The following is an 18,212-nucleotide window of genomic DNA, read 5'->3' as shown; positions in this document are numbered from 1 at the left end:
GTATTTTAGCAGTACTTGCGATTCTCAAACAGATCCCCCATTACCGACATTGCCTCGTCATCTTCATTCTTTTTACTTGCGACCTACGAATGCAAAGGAAGTTCTTCATGTTATATCTTCCCTTAGGTCTACTGGACCTGGCCTAGACTCTGTTCACCCATCACGTATCAAGTTAGTTTCTAATGAACTGTCTCCTATCATAGCCGATATTGTTAACAAAATGTTTAAAGCAGGCATATTTCCCAGTTCTCTGAAAGTTGGTAAAATAACACCTGTTCACAAAAAAGGCAATCGTGAACTTCTGAATAACTACAGGCCTATTTGTATTCTTTCATTTTTCAGTAAAATCATTGAACGACTAGTTCATACACGTTTATCATCCTACCTAGCAAAATTTAATCTACTATCACCTAAACAGTATGGCTTTCGGCAGGGTTGCTCAACTGAGCTTGCGCTTCTAACCTTTGCCGACAAAGTCAAGAAGGCAATCGACCAAGGCCTGCTGGTTGGAAGTGTATTCATAGATTTAACAAAAGCCTTTGACACCATTAATCACAAAATTCTAATACATAAACTTGAATCTTACGGCATAACTGGCCCAGCACTTCAGCTTATTTCTAGCTACCTAACTAATCGTACTCAAGTTGTTCAGATTGACGGCAAACTCTCATCTGCTAAGAACATATATCAAGGCGTTCCTCAGGGCTCGATCCTTGGCCCGCTGCTGTTTCTGCTATTTATCAACGACCTACCTAATGTTCTAACCACTACAGACTGTATATTATATGCAGACGACACCACTATTTTTACTTGTGCTAACGATGTCGACGAGCTACAGCAAAATGTTAACGTTGATCTGCATAACATAACTTCCTGGTGTCAAAAGAACATGTTGTGCATCAATCCTCTAAAAACGGTTTTTATGGTTTTTCATTCCTCCCCGACACTAATTTCGAACTTTATATCGGTGCGTCTTGAAAACAACTTAATACCAATATCTGTTAGCACTAAGTTTCTTGGCATAGTTTTAGACAGGCATCTGAAATTCAATCTTCATGCGCAGTCACTTGTCCGTAAGATATCGTTTGGAATACGCGCCATAATCAAAACCCGCTCGTACTTTCAGCCACACATTATCCATTCCCTTTATCATGCACACATTCACAGCCATTTATCTTACTGCATATCAGCCTGGGGAAACACATACCTCGCTCACCTCAGCCAACTTCAACGCATGCAGAATCAGGCGATTCGCCTCATGACTTTCAGCCATTTCCTATCGAATGCAACGCCACTTTATTGCAGTTTAAACATTCATCCTCTTCATCAGCTCTTTCAGTTAACGTTAACAATCGTGATCTATAAGTTATTTCGTAATATTGCACACATAGATGGCTTTGTTACTGAAACTTTTGTAAATACTAACACTACTAGGTTCTCTGAACTCGATAATCGTCTTTTGCCTAAAGTGCGCACAAACTATGGTAAGTTCACTACCACATTTGCGGGAATAAAACTATGGAATTCTATTCCACATACCATAAAATCATCCCCCACAGAGCACATATTCAAGAATCAGGTTAAGAAATACTTTATGCAGGAACTCTCTTCATCCTAACCATGCCTTTGTGATTGTAATCATAATTGACTTAGCTATTGTACTACACGTTTATTACTCATATTTTTATTGTATTTTACATTTGCATTGCTTGTTCACTACAGAAGTCTTCTTCGCAATTTTTTGCCTTACTAAACAGTTTTGAGTTCTTCTTTTTTCGCGCTGTTTCTTATTTAGTCTGTAATGCCACCGTAACCAATGTTTGATCTGTATTGTATTTTTTATTTTTTCATGTATGGGAGTCCCCCTGACAGTTTGTAACTTTGGGACTCCCTGTGTAGTGCTCATTTTGCATACAATTCTTGTAAATCTGACATCATTGATGAATAAACTTGAACTTGATAAATGATATTGCTAGCATATCCGAATCGCCTAGTCTGCTCATGTACGCTGACGATACGAATATATTTTTTCATCCCACTCCTTGTCCCAAATGTAGGCTACGGCAAATACATATTTAGGAAAGCTACATAACTGGTTATTGACTAACAGGCTAAGCCTTGATTTATCAAAGACTAACTACATAATTTTTCATGCTATTAATACAGAAGAAAGTATCACTGAACATTTTCTACGAACATTTTGAATTAAAGCGTGTTTCAAACCAGAAAATTCTTGGTGTTCGGTTCAATGAGAATCTTTCTTGGCATTTACATAGCACCAAATTAATGTCGGACCTAAGTAACACAGTCGGCTGCTTGTATAAGATATCGCATTTATTGCCTTTCCTCCCCTGGGTAAAGATATCCATGTATTACGTACTTCTGCACTCAAGGTTATCTTACTGTATCCTTGTATGGGGAACTACGATGTCCAGCAATTACCTTAAACTAATTTCAATTCAGAAACGCACTATGCGTGCTATTGAGGGGTTTCGTGGCAGACGTTCAGATTTACACACGTCGCCACTATTTCAGAAATATGCCGTCCTTAATGTAAAAGAAGTGTGTAACTTCTGTCTACTTAAGTACATCCATCATCATAGATTGTTCTTTTCTTGTCCAGATAATTCCAGCAGCCATTATGCTTTCCGGACGAAACGTAAGCTTGTTCCAATCACACGCACCAATTATGGCAAGCAAACACTAAGCTACCAAAAACCCACCGTAATAAATAACTTTCCCTGTGAAACTGAATATTACCTTCCCCAAAAACGTTTTAAATCTACAATTAAAAGATACTTATTGGAACAAACGGAATGAGATGTTTATTTAGTCCTCATACTTTGTAGTTATTTGTATTTATTTTACTACCTTTCAGAAGTTTTTTTTTCTATACTGCACATGTTGTAAGCTGTGTGATATTGTTTCTGTCTTAGGACTGATATTTATATGATTGTAAAAGAAAATTATGTATCTTTATACCTCTCATACGATAAGTCGTGTACTCAATTTGATCTTTTCATGTACAAATTTTGTGCATGTTAACCTATTGCTTCATGCTTTTACAATGCTGGAGAAATTCATTGTGAATTTGTTGTGAAGTGCTCGTGCACAATGCCAGCTGTTTTACGGTGACGGGGACCTTGTCAGGCTCTTGCCTTTTGTCTTGGCGCCCTCTTTTCCTTGAAAACAAAATAAACTTTCACTTTCACTTTCATAGGCACCCGTCAATCATTCCATTATCAGCTGCGCGAATACATTCAAGCGACAGCGTGACGTTAAACTTTCTCTTGCATAAAATATCGCGCTTTTTGGCTGTTGTGTTTTTGTTAACCCCTGCTTAATTTTTTTTCTCTTTAGTCATGTGTCGGACATTTGTGCTGTATTTATATATTCCAATGATTTTGCGTACTTTGCTCTTATGTTTGTTGCTGCTTTTTAGTACTGCCCCTGTGCAATGCTTTCCGTTTTTCTTTTTGACCTGTATATTTTGCATTTATTATAATATCCTTGTTCTTCCTCCTTACTCAATGGCATCTTGGCCCTGTAAGGTATTGTAAATAAACAAATAAATAAATAAATAAATATTGGAATCAGTCGACATGGTTGAAGCAATTTGTGACGGCCTGCAGAAAGAAGTTGAAACGAAGAAAAGGGCTGGGGGAGAAAAGACAATAAAGAATGGCGATAAAAGAAAATGAAGCCTGTGCTGCGCAGCTACTAAATGCAGTTTTATTACAATTGTCATGTACAAAACAGCAGATGTAAGAGATGAAGACGATCAGGTGGTATTTTACGATTAACTTTCGAGAAACTGTTTCAAGGAACGTGTCTTCTTAATTATATTCATGTAATCTTCACTAAAACGAATGGCATAAAGCTTATACTTGTTTACAGTTTCATATTTAGTCATGAACAGGGCGCACGCGGGAGATGAAGAAATATTTTTATAAAATGCTGTAAAAACTTGCAAAAAGCAGGTCGAAGGCAAGTTTCTATAACCTCTCACAACGCCGAGCTTTCCATACAAGTGTTGTAACATTTACTTGCAACGTGCAGCACTGTTTTCACAAACGTAATTTTAATCACTGTGTCACAAGCTTTGGAAACAAAACCACATAAGTGCTAAACAAGCACATATAAAGCACTGCCCGGGCCTCGTGGCACTTTTATATACACCAAGACGTGTAGATAGATTATGTCATCTGTTTCGTAGCTTCTGATCATGTTCCACAGCATGAATCTCATAGCTGCAAATTCTGCAAGAATGTGATACCTACCAATTGCTTGGGGACAGCACGAAAAGACGGGAGAAGCCTAGGCAACAGGCCTATTTGTCCTGCGTAGTTGCAGCTGCAGGACAGCGGGATGTTGTAAACAACAACCGCACAGTTTAATAATTACTGCATGTGCATCTTGCTACACTTCGCGTCAATGCCTAATCTGATTCACCTTTTTGCGCCAGATTGCTTGACGTGGTAAATAAATGTTCTAGCTCTCCCAACAGTCTTTTTGAGACTAAGACTGACCTTGTGAAAGTGATCCAACAGTGGTTACTCCACTGCAGGGCAACGCTGGACCTGGGTGTAGAAGTTCTCCTCCACTTGTTCATGCCTCGAGTTATTGAGGACGCTATTTGGTGCCACTGTTACAGAGCTTCACAGCCAAATAGTGCGCTGATGCGAAAGTAGAATACCCTCCTTAAAATGTGGGGCATTGATAAAGTGCACCTGACACTCACCAACGACAATTCTGAGGCACACAAATGGAATATAACTGTCTAGTGGAAGTTTTCACCCTTCCATGAACTCGTCTAGCACTGTAGAGAAGACAGAAAGCAAATAACTCTACCCGTTTAGTTGCCTTACTTCACGTTTAATATGGTAGAATGTTTGACGTCGAGTAGACTACCCTTGCTACGCTGGTTCTCACAGTAGGTGGTGTTTTGCGATTATTTGACAGTTTTCTCGGAGGTAAAAAGCGGCTATTAAAAGGGTTGAGCAACTTTTTAATGTCTGCTACACAGTACCACACATGTTCAAGTAAGCAAAACTACTTCTGAACGGCAAGCTTCGCTATCTGGGCCTGAATATTTTCTGTGGTGAGCATCGTGCTGGAGCTACGCGCGGTAGTCAAAGGGGTTTCGGCCTTTTCTGTTAGCGTATTTCAACAGTGAAGCGTGTTGTTGCTACAGGAACACCAGAGATAACTCTGAACACCTGGTACCACCCGGAAGTGCAAGGGCGCTTCCATAACCAAGTACGATCTTTGCTTTTACCAGTGCGTTCGCACTGCTTTTCGGCGTGCGTCGCCAAGAAGCTTTTAATGGAGTTGAACGTAGGTGACATCTCAGGTCAGAGAACTTCAAGGAAGACAAGGCCTACGACTGTTGAACAATCTGTACACATTGGCAATGCAAGAAAATTGCTGGGAGAGTTGCAACTATTTTATTATTTTCTGCGCCAAGCTATCTGGGCCCGTACAAAAATGTTGAGAGGAGCATTCCAAGACTTGAAGTTCGTATCAAGAAGTATGCGCTGGACTTCACAGGAAGTATGGTTGGTGCTGTTTACAACATCCCACAGTCCTGCAGCAGCATTTATGTGGGACGAACAGGCCGATGACTCAAGGGTTATCTTCCAAAATATGCACAGAGCCTGGACACATTATGCGGGAACAAGGTAGATATTGATGCTGCTTTTTTCAGTTGTACACCACATTTTTAGCATTGAAGTATCCTTATGACACATTTGCAAAGCATACACAACTTGCACAATCGCTGCACTATGCTAGCGCGTAATCAATTTATCTGCTTGGCAAATTGAAGCATTCAGATCAACTGCAGAAGCATTCTGAATTGGGCTACTTGGTGCATGTTTAGAAGTGAATCGAACAGGGCTACAGACAGGACAAAGGGAATATGTTTCTCTGTCTGTCGCCCCCACTTCGTACTGGCAGTAGCACTGTTCATTCCCTTTTGAATATTCATATATTTTGGTCACCTGAACACGCGACACAGCTGCGACATCAGGCTATAATTTTACGTTATTACGCTGCCTTCTAATGTTGCACATAAGAAATTACGTCGTCGCCTATTCACCTATTATAGTTAGCTCAACACTAGCTCACAGGAGGATAACTACTCCCTAAACTTGGTTACCATGGAGCCCATGCATGACAGTGCTAGTGATCAGTACACAGTGTTTTGGCCTACTGATTAAGACAACACTAGAGAAACAATTATTTTATTAGTGCATGCTCTATCTGTGGTCGCAAATCCTGAATTGTGGCACTAATACTGTTGTTAAACACCACTCATATGTTCACCCAAATCTGGTATGAAACAGTATCGCTTCCAAGTCGAAGACCTCATGGATACATATGCGAAAATTACTCTACTTGCATAGGCCTCGTCATTCCGCCAACATTTGGAGTCATTGTCCACGAAGACTTCATGTGCAAGACCGATATACGAGATATAGGCACAGCTTACCAGATCGAAGTGCACCAGTCAACGGACGACTTTGGCACTATGGTTGCAAGCAGGCCCCCATGGCTGAAAAACTGAGTGCAAATCGGCACACAGACATTCTTCACTGGCACATTAGCTGCAACTTAAATACTAATATCAGGCATTCTTTGACTGGTCATCCACAGTAAAGCAAAAATATTTTTATGTACAATTACACTCTTGCACATAAGCTTGTCACCTAGTAGCTGATTGCTGTGGTAGCGTTTGGTATCGTCAACGATATCATTCAACTCATTTAAAGAAAGACTTCACGAAGCACCTTCTATTCGGCAAAACATTTGACATTTTGCGCTACAGAACTCGCAACATTCGTTCTAGAATATTTATTGTAGTGATACGTATATGGTCAGAATTAGTCTATGCACTAGATACAGTCAGTATTAGAACCGGCCTTCAACATCAGTGTTGACACATCTCTTAATTTATTTTTTTATTAGTGTGGAACATTTGTAACTTTGGAATGTCCATTACACACTTTTGGCCTGCCGCTATTCTGTGTAAAGTTTACGTTAAAAATTACTTATCACATGCATTTGCTTTACAATTATGGCCGCATATGGGTAGCCTTTACATGCTGATGTTCCGCGTCAGAACGTTGATCGTCAGCATGGTAGCTGTCAGAATTAAAAACAAAAGGGAAAATTATGAGAAACAGCTGATGCAGATTGCTAGACAGCAAAATAATCCATTTCTTCTTCAGCGATCCCTAATGAGTCTCATACCGACACTTCCAACTGCGATCGAGCACGATTGCTCGGGCTTGATACCAAATTAATGGGCACCGTGTGACACCAGTGTTACCTAACACTGCAGATGATATGAAGATAGGGCAGCAAGCACGCCACAACGTCCTTTCATTGTAACGTAGGGGCATACGCGTCCAACATGATCTATGAGGTCTTCATACACCGGAAAACTTTGAACTCCGGCAAAGAATCTTTCAATTCCAGGTATGAACGCAGCGATTATGCACGGCCAGCCAGCACACTGCGTCCTACGATTAAGGAAAAATAATAATGGCTAAGAATTTGGCTGTAATGCAATGCATCGCCGAATACGACTAACCGCGCCAAGAGAGATTGCTAAGGAGAACACTGATTTCTCTTTATTTTGAAATGCCAAGAACACAAAACAACACCGTGCAAACTTGAATACCAACGTCAGTAAAGCAGCTGCCATATACAGCCGACAACGGATTGCTGCAGACGTCATCGACGCTGATACTGCCTACGCGTCTCAATGTACTCTATATCCAATCAGCACAACAAATGCTACAGCCTTTATCACAGACTCACAATGTCGCGGCTTAACGGCCTAAGTGCACCACGATGGCGAAGCGGGAATATCGTTACAGGGTGTGCTGACACAACACAACTGCGCCCGTCACGGGCCATCGCGGTGCATTTCGCAGGCGCAACGTGCACTAACAGCGAAAAAAGTACACTTAAATAACTTACCTGTGTAGCAATCCATTGTCGATTCCGTCCTACTCTCAGCGTGAAATCCCAAATGCAACAGGTATACCACCTCTGCACACCGCCATATGCAGCCGCTGCTCACTTCGTACTGTTGTGCCGGAGAAGTTGAACCCGTCGTGCACGAGTGATAAATAAAGGTGGTAAGCAGCGCCACCACTAAAATCTCTTCCGTGTGTGCGTGTGTGTGCATTTACTATTCGCCTGTAAATAACGTTCAAACAGCGTTACCTGTATTGTAAGAGTCAAGCTAGTGGACTGTCCGTTTCGGCCGGTGCTAAATGAATGCCGCTACACGAGAGAGGAGGCGACGAGAGGCCCCTGCCCATCAGCTCTTACAGAATACCCCCCCCCCCCCTCCGAGCTGTGTACTCAGACATCGAGCGGGCTTCCGTACATGGACGTCGTGTGCGTTTGAAGGTTCAAGTTTATTATGATTTTGACAATACAAGATTGCCATGGCGCCGTAGCAAAAAGCCGTAACGTAAATAAACATTTTTAAAGCGCAGCTTTCTTTTCCTCTTCCATCGACTTTACCGCTACTACTGCTCCTGCTGCTGTCTGGAACACCGCATCGGCGGGTGGTTCAGGGCGCGTGTATACATGGCAGAAGCGTGGCATAGAAGGCGACGTGAGAAACTCACTTGGACTTTGCACCGCGTCGAATGTGCACATACCCTCTGGAGCTCCCTACGCGTCGCCACCTTAGCCTCTAGACAACTGTAAATATCCGAGACCCCCGGAAAAGCATTGCAGAATCTGCAATGCTTACCTTCCAAAAAACGTGCAAATCGAGAGGCTAGCTAGATAAAATGGTAGAGAGGAGGGTGTAGAGGAAGCAGCGATAGGGTAGAACAGACGCAGTCGCTAAACGAATGAGCCTTGCCACTCTTCCCTCGCAGTTCTCATTCAACCGGAAGGGAGGGGGATATAGAGAAAAGGTGACATGAGAAGGCGTCGAAATGTTACTTCTATAGACGACAGTGGTTGCGGGGAAACGGGATAAATTTATGTTCAAAGTGCAGTATGGTGCGTTTGTGCTATTTTTGAAAAATACCCACCATTCAACTATGCCAAGTGGGAAAGTTAGGCAGGGCGTGCAGAAAATAGCCGCGCTAATTAATGTACACCGCAGGGTCTAAGCGACACCACAGGAGATTCGGCACGTCAAATCAACACTTCTGTGCCCGCCGCGGTAGCTTTACGGCTATGTCACTGGTCGAGATCGCGGATATGGTGCCGACCATGGCAGGCACATTTCGACAGAGGCGGAATTAAAAAACGCTCGTGCACTTAGATTTAGGGACACGCTAAAGGACACTATGGTGTCAAAATTAATCCGCGGTGCCACTACAGCGTACCTCATAATCCGATTGTGGTTTCGGCACGCACAGCTCCGTAATTCAATGAATGTTTAATACTTCTGCCATGATTCGTTATGCCATTTGAGGCTATGACAATGCTCAATTCTCTCGGAAGATATAAAATATGGCGTTCAACAATGCCTCAAGCAAACACTTCTGCTTGTGTGTTGTATGTACTACGATGACAAACAGCAGGAGTGCACGCAAGGTAACGTTTAAGGTAAACTCAGCACGCTCGCGTTAGTCTGAACGTTGACGAAATGAAACATTCGCCGTCAACATCGCCGTTAACTATCGTCAATCAAAGCAAACAGCACAGAAAGCTTCGCTTACATCGATTCTCACAGTGCGTCGGATCTGCATAATTTTGCCTTCATTCCTACTACCGGGCGTACTCATCAATAGGCTTGCTGGATTCCTGGACCAAACTCCACTTTGAGCCGCATCACTCCCGAATACGTCGGTATTCGGCGCACGTGTCTTAACCGAGAGGTAATTAGCCTCGCGGTGCGAATGGCTGACTGTAAATGGTGGCGTCGTGCAAGGGCGAGTGGCTTACTGGGCATTTTTCAGAATAGGCAGCGTTGTCCTGACGGTTTTCTGTTGTGGTGGTGGCAAACTTTGTTGGAAAGGGGAAGGGGAAAGGGGGAGGTGGCTGAGGGATCGGGCTCAAGTAACGCCCTGGACCTGCTTGGCCTTCTCCGCTCAGTTCACCAGTTCAAGTTGTCGCTCGACGTTTTCTGTAAGAAAACCTGTGGCTTGGAAGGGTCATGACCTCGCATCTCGTTTCACCCCACTTGCGATTTTGTGGCCTGGGCTATTACATCGGAGGCACAAATTTGCTGGTTCATGCGATCATACCGAAAAACAAAGAAAGGCAGCTCATTTTAAATCTATTTAGAACCGTTGGAACCATTTTTATGTCATTGCGGCAGTTCACGGTTTATTTGAAGCGCCTACTATTAAAAAATACCTATTGGAACAAACGGAATGATACATTTATTCAGTCTACATACTTTGTATTTATTTTACTACCTTTTGTTGTATTTATTTGTATTTTTTTGCTACCTGTGATATTGTTTCTTTGATTTAGGACTGATATTCTTATGTTTGTATAAAAAAGATGTGTCTTTACACCCCTAATACGATAAGTTGTGTATTCAATTTATTCTTTTCTTCTAGAAATTTTGTGCATGTTAACTTACTGCTTCATGCTTTTACAATGCTTGAGAAATTCATTGTGTATTTTCTTGTGAAGTGCTTATGCACAATGCCAACTGTTTTTCGGGTGACCGAGACCTTGTCAGGCTCTTGCCTTTTGTCTTGGCGCCCTCTTTTCGTTGAAAAGAAAATAAACTTTCACTTTCACTTTCACTATCCTATCACAAGCACGAGGGTAATTGCTTGGGATAAAAAAATTCTGTAATAAATTGTGATGCTTAAACAAGGCGGTCTTCCGTAAGCGGCGCTGCTCTCACACATCTGCCTCCAAATTATAAGATATCAAAATTGATATTTTGTTTATACCGCAAACCTTGGATCAGCTTTTCGGAGCACTTGGGGAAGAGGGAGGGGGGGCAGGCGGAAATAGCGAAGGTCAGCCCACCCGTGCCCCCCCCCCCCCCCCCTGGCGCAGCCCCTCCGCCTGTCTATCCATCGCCGTCAGGCAGGTTTCGTCGTACAGTCATCGCCACGCCATTGTCACCGTGCACTCGTCCTCATCCGCTTGTCCTCACGCCGCTGTCATGCCGTCATCGCCGAGGCATCACGCACTCGCTGTCACACTGTCAAAGGGATGCCACCACGGTCGTTCCATCGTCGCGACTGTCACTTCGACATCGAACTCTCGTAGTCACCACACCAGCATAGCAATTCCAATGCCGTCATTCAGTCGTCGTCATATTACCTTCGTCGATCCATAGGCATGCCACGTCTTGGTCATCACTGTATCATAATCATGCAGTAGCCATTTATTTGTATTCACGCCACCGTTGTCGTTCCATTGCGTCCTCGTCACACAGACGCTGCCATTAATCTGTTAGCAATACCGTCGTTGTCATTCCCGCTTCTTCATTCGGTTGCCGTCATACCTTTACCGTCACGCCATCATAACCATACAGTGGTCATCATATTGCCCCCATGTCATTGTTGTCCCCTTGTCGTCATTACAATGTCGTCATTATTTCCTAATCGACACTTTCATTTTTATTTTTTTATTTTATTTGGGCAACACAAATACAAGGTTTGCCCGCAAGGTAAGGCAAAAGGAGGGTGTAATCCTCCTGACTAAGGCCTTTACCTCGCTGGAGCAGCAGAAGTAGCAGTCAACTGATAACACAAAGTATAACTAATAAGAAACAAAACTTCAAAACTATTTACAGCAAAATTTTAAACACATTGAAAAGTATCAACCGTTTGCCAAATAGCAAGTAACTAAATAAATACAGCGCAGCAAAAATAAGAACATTCTGTTATTAGCAAAAGTTCTAGATTCAGAATACAACGTTAATAACGTTACTATTGACATTAAACATATAAACTTTATTATCGTTCTTTAAACAGTGTGATCAGAAAATATCATGTTTTGTGTCGCATGTTTAAATTTGTGAATTGTTCTAGAAATAATTGCTTCGTCAACAATGTTACGGTACGTATTACATAAACACATGGTTTCGTATAAGATCGTTTGCGTGCCATATTTTCTCCTTGGTTTCTTTATTTCTATTGATGTCTGACGTAGGTTGTATCCTGTGTCTCTACTCAGGTAACGAGTTGAAAATAGTTCCATGTTGCTGGAGATCTCTTTAAATATCCGTATGCAGGTCCTTGTTTTGTAAAATTATCTAATGTTAGGAATGTTGTAGCCCATCATTAGTATAGAATATCCTATGTATTGTTTCTAGAAATTCAGCTACCGAACTGCTCGCCGTTGCAGTACTGCCAATTTTTCTATATCTGTTTTATTACCGTTTCTCCATGCTAAGAGGCAGTAGCTAAGATGCGAGTGCACAAACGCAAAGTACACATTTATGAGAAGCCTGATAGGCGCAAAGCATCGGATCCGTTGTAGCAAGCCAACAGATCGTGCAACCTTATTGCGTACCTTATTTATGGGCTCTGTTCAGCTTAGGTTTTTGTGAAATGTAACACCCAGAAACGAATGGCTTGAGACATGTTCAAGTTGCGATCCACAATAAAAATGTTTTACGTCGTAATATGTTTGCTTATTCTTAGAATGAAAACTGTAAATTACGTTTTTTTTTTGCATTTTAGTCAAGCTTCTTTAGACAGAGCATATCGCTAAGTTCTTGTAACCAGTGGGTTGCGGTAACTTCTAGTTCGTGAAGGTCTGCTCCGGAAAAAAAGACATTATTGTTATCAGCGCACAGCATGATTTCTTTTGTCAGTGGAACGTTAGTTAGGTCATTTATTAGAACGTTAGCTAGGGCCTGCCTCCTCGCATCGCGTCCACTGGGCACGGTGACACCGGCGGAATGATGGTCAATAATCCGTTTTTCATCGTGCAGCTCTCCATCGGTCTCTTCGTATCCCTGGATGGCATGCGCATGCTACCGGAGGCATCGTCCAGGGAAGCAAGCAACACAAGCTTCCTCACGTTTCACCGGGCGAAGATAACGTGTTCAGCACCTTGGAACTGTTTGCCCCCATCCGCGACTAGGCCCACGTGTGACGAACTACGTCACCAGCAGCCAGCGCCGCTTCACAGCGCGCCTATAGGTAGCCTGCCTCCTCGCATCGCGTCCACTGGGTACGGTGGCACCAGCGGAATGACGGTCACTAATCCGTTTGTTTTGATGGTGCAGGTAAGAAGACAACGCGACTACTGTATCCATTCTAGTGATCCGTTTTTGCTGTTGCTGCCATGCCCGCAGCTTTGTTGTATACTTGCGAACGTAGTGACATGGTTAAAAGATCTGCTTTTGCTAGCGGGAGACATTGAGAGCAATCCAGGCCCTGATCTAGCGCAAATCGTAAAGCAGTTGAAGGAAGTTGCAGCCGATATCAAGGATATTAAAAAAGGACGGCTTGCCAGTATAGATAAAAAACTAGATGCTCTGTCATGCCTGGAGTCGACGATAACCTCATGCGTAAGCCAAATACAAGACATTCCTGAGAGTGCAAGCAAAATGGAAAAACGAATGGGCGACTTGGAAAACCAGAGTTGACGGTCAAACCTAATACTATACGACCTCACGGAAGCAGAAGGCGAAAACAGTGAAAAGCTAGAACAAACTGTAAATAAGACCATTATCCAGGACACGCTTGGCTTGCAGCCTATTGCTATAGAGCGAATTCATCGTCTCGGTAAACCAGCGCATAACAGAAGAAGACCGGTAACCTTTAGGCTTCAGGATTCTAGACAGAAATCTATAATATTAGGAGAAGGGCGCATGCTAAACAACACAGGTTTCTTTATCGGAGAAGACTTCTGTAAAAGTACTCGAAAAATAAGGCGACTGCTGCGAAATAGCGGCAAGAAAAACCGAGAAAACCATGACAGGGCTTCTTTGTCATTAAACAAGCTTTACATTAATGACCAAGTTCTCGCTTGGGACGAGGACAAGGGGGAGAGAGTTTTACATTTAAAAAAACGTAGGAGCAAAGCGTCCAATCACGCGAAGCCAAGCGCAGTCAAAGAACTGACGTTATCGAATGTAAACGCGAGAAGCATTTTAAATAAGACTGATGCGCTTGAAAATCTACTCTTTGAACGTAACCCTGACATAGTAGCGATAACTGAAACGTGGCTTCCCTCGGCTGTCTTAAATCACGAATTGGTGCCTTCCGATTACTCCGCTATTCGAAAAGACAGACAGACACGTAGTGGTGGCGTGGCACTGCTAATAAAGAAATCCCTCCCATACGAACTGTAGCCAAACGTGAGGGAGGCTGAGGCCGTGTTCTGCAGAAGTACCTGCAACAACACCGCCATAATTGTAGACTGCGTTTACCGAAGTCCTGACTCAGACGAAAGCTTCATACAGAACGTACATGAGTTTCTGCAGTGCCGCGCTCACAGCCTAAGAATTATCCCCAGGGGGGACTTTAACCTTCCAGAAATTAACTGGAAGGAAATGCAATACCCATCACGTATTTTAGAAGCGCTAATCGATTTAATGCTCAACTTCAACCTGCAACAAGTAGTTGATCAACCAACACGCTCACATGGTAGTGCAAGTAATATACTCGATCTAATATTTCTCTCTGATCACTTCTTTGTGAACAAAATACACACTAGTATTGTTGAAGGTATATCCGACCACGATATTCCAATGTGTCACTTACCTCTGTCGTTTAGCATACAAAAATGGGTCTTTAGAAAGCACAGTTATCGACTCTGCGAAGTCGGATGACGCCAATGTTTTGACGTACATGGCACATGAATTAACGGATTTTGCGGAAATGGCTTGCAATCCTTCTGCAGACGCAAATTCCCTCTGGATTAAGTTTAAGACAGCAATACATGACTGCATTGAACATTTTATACCGTTAAAGAACAAGAGAATTGCACAAATACAACCCATGAGTAACGCGTGAGGTAATTCATGCCAAATGAAAAGTGAAAAGATTACGTCGGTCTTTGAAGAATACTAAAAATCAATCACGTCAGACAACAAAATTGATTACCGCCAAGGCAGAACTTAAAGTCAGACTAAGCCACTCCAGAAAAGAATATTTTGATACTACCCTGCCTAACTTCGTAAAAAGTAATCCACGCAGATTTTGGAATCACTTCCGTGCACGCAATGTAATCACGATAGAACGACCCCATGATGAAAAGGTTTCTCAAGCTAATGTATACAAGAAGTACTTCCAATCGGTATTTACTGCAGATAACGGGTTTGTCCCCCAATAATTCCTACAGGTTTCTCCATCGACTCACTAAACATAACTGACTCAGGAATGTTTAACCTCCTACTCGGATTAGACACGAAAAAATGTAGTGGCCCTGACGACGTCCCGAACGAATTCTTAAAGCGATACGCAGAATGGTGCAGCAGGTATCTTGGCATTATCTATCGCATATCACTTTCAACCGGACGTGTGCCAGATGACTGGAAAAAAGCAAAGATAATACCAATTCATAAATCAGGTGACACAAACTGTCCTTCCAACTACATACCGATATCACTAACTAGTAAATCGTGCAAGATACTAGAGCATATAATTTTAAAACACCTAATAACATATTTTGAGGAGAAGGGCATACTAACAGCCAATCAGCATGGATTTCGGCATGGGATGTCAACAGTAACACAATTGACTGAAGATATACATGACCTAGCACAGACTATTGACAACCGCGGTCAAACAGATATATTATTTATAGATTTTAGCAAAGCATTCGACTGTGTGTGTCACAACAAGCTAATTGCAAAATTGGAGTCAATTATTGGAAATGGAGGCATTACAGCCTGGACTAGGGATTTTTTATCACAACGTTCACAGTTCGTTTTCCATGATGAAGCTTCATCTGATACAGTTCCTGTCACATCTGGCGTTCCCCAGGGCTCGTTCTTGGGGCCCTTACTATCTTTAATATACATCAATGATATCGTCAATAACATAGCTTGCAGCATAAAGCTAGTAGCAGATGATTGCATTATATATAAAGAAATCAGAAGTTATGAAGATCACCTTACATGGAACCTATGCCTTAACGAGATAAATGCCTGGTGTGAACAATGGCAAATGTCAATTAACGTCAAGAAATCAGTGACAATGGCAGTAACAACAAAAAAGATTAAGTCAGGACCTACCTCCTCAATGGTACACCCCTAACTAATGTTCAGCAACGCAAATATCTAGGGCTGACTGTAGCATCTTACTTGAAATGGAACAAGCACATTGCCAACACCACTTCAGCAGCCACCCGTACAGCGTTTCTTCCTTAAAAGGTCCCTGAAATCTGCTCCCAGTCATATCAAACTGCTGTGCTATAAAACCTTTGTGCGGCAAGTACTAGAATACGCTAACAGGGTTTGGTTTCCTCACACAAAGACAAACATAGCCGAAGTGGAAAAAGTTCAAAGGAAAGTAATACGGTTTATTCACAACAAGTACAAAACCGCTGACTCTACCACAGAACTCTTGGCTTCATCCGGAATGGACACATTGGTAAACAGAGCACAGCAAGCTCGGCTAAAATTCATAAACAACCTGTTGCACAACCGCTTTAACATAAATTCTTTAAAATACATTACTTTCTCTACGTTCCGTATTTCACGCCATAGGCATAGTAAAATGTTAGTTGAGTACCCTTGTAAAACGGACGCATTTAGATACTCTTTTTTCCCTACTGCTGTAAGGGAGTGGAACCACCTCGACTCAGCAATAGTTGATATAGACTCGCCTTCAAGTTTTAGTAACATGATAGAAAAGAATAAGGAATAACTTCTAGAAATATTTTAGTCTTATGCAAATTTGTTTTTTACATTGTTTGGAAATATATCTTATGTTATGCAATGCAATGCATTGTTATGCAGTTATGCAGTTATGCAATGCAGTTATGCAATGTGAGGTTGTAAATGGTTGTGTTGCATTTATATTTCACGAGATTGTATTGAATGGAAATTTATTGTATTTATAACATCTGTTTTATTCTTATAGCTGACTTCACTAATTATATGCATGAAAAAATGCTTATATTTTTTTGCTTTTTGTATTTTTTCAGACTGTACTGTGTAGCTACATGTAGCGTATCTAGCCTATTGTACTTTGTATTCACATGTTCCATGAATAATGTTGTATCAACGCTTACATTGTAACAATATGCCCACCTGCTACGGTCTCGATAAAGAGACTGGCAGTATTGAAAATAAATAAAATGAATTAAAATGAATTTATGTAAATAATAAATAACAGCAGGCCTAAAATGGAGCCTTGTGGTACCCCATATAAAATCATGCTCTTTTCAGAACTGTACCCTTTCAAGGAAATGTCATCTCATTATTGTCACGTAATCGCCGTTATACGGCTTTGTCGTTCAGTCATTGCCATTCCATCTGCTTGATTCTATCATCACTGCGTCGACGGCAAACAGTCGTCGTCATGCCTCTATACTGTTGGGCGATTTTTGCAAGCCACAGCTACAGTGCCAAATGTCCTTACCTAAACTGCAATTCGCCTCCCTGGTGCAATATTCGGTCACAGCCTCCCTGATGATATTTACAATTAACCAATGGCCCTGAGTGCCCAGCAGCTGCGAAGCACCTGACCAAGACGGTGGTCAGACCTGCAATGCAGCAGAGGGTGCCAAGAATGTCAAGATCCGGAAAGGCCACCAGTGGAAACTGACCCTATCAACCTTTAACAGCGTTGCTCTGTGGAGGGAGGCATGCTTAGAAGAACTCTTTGAACAACTATCAGGCGTTGTTTGGGATATTATCGGCGTTAGTGAGATTAAAAGAAGTGGTGAGGCTTATACATTGCTTAATAACGGCCATGTCCTCTGCTATAGAGGTCCCCTCATAAGACGCAATACGGGGTAGGACTCCTAATTCACAAGGACATAGCGGGCAACTTTGACGAATTCTACAGCAGCATTAAGTAGAACGTAGCAGTAGTCGTAATCGAACTTAATAAGAAGTATAGAATAAAGGTAGCACAAGCCTATGCTCCAACATCCAGTCACGCTGATGAGGAAGTAGATCAGTTTTATGAAGATATTCAATTAGCGATGAGAAAAGGACAAACTCCGTACACTGTAGTAATGGGCGACTTGACTACAAAAGTGGGCCAAAGCAGGCTGGGGAACAAGAAATTTGGCAACTACGGCGTCGATTCCGGGAATACTAGAGGAGATATGCTGGTAGAATT

This window comes from Dermacentor albipictus, chromosome 2 (genome assembly GCF_038994185.2).
Source record: "Dermacentor albipictus isolate Rhodes 1998 colony chromosome 2, USDA_Dalb.pri_finalv2, whole genome shotgun sequence".
Taxonomy (NCBI): Eukaryota; Metazoa; Arthropoda; class Arachnida; order Ixodida; family Ixodidae; genus Dermacentor; species Dermacentor albipictus.
The sequence above is the reverse complement of the archived record's forward strand: the minus strand, read 5'-3'. Positions refer to the sequence as shown.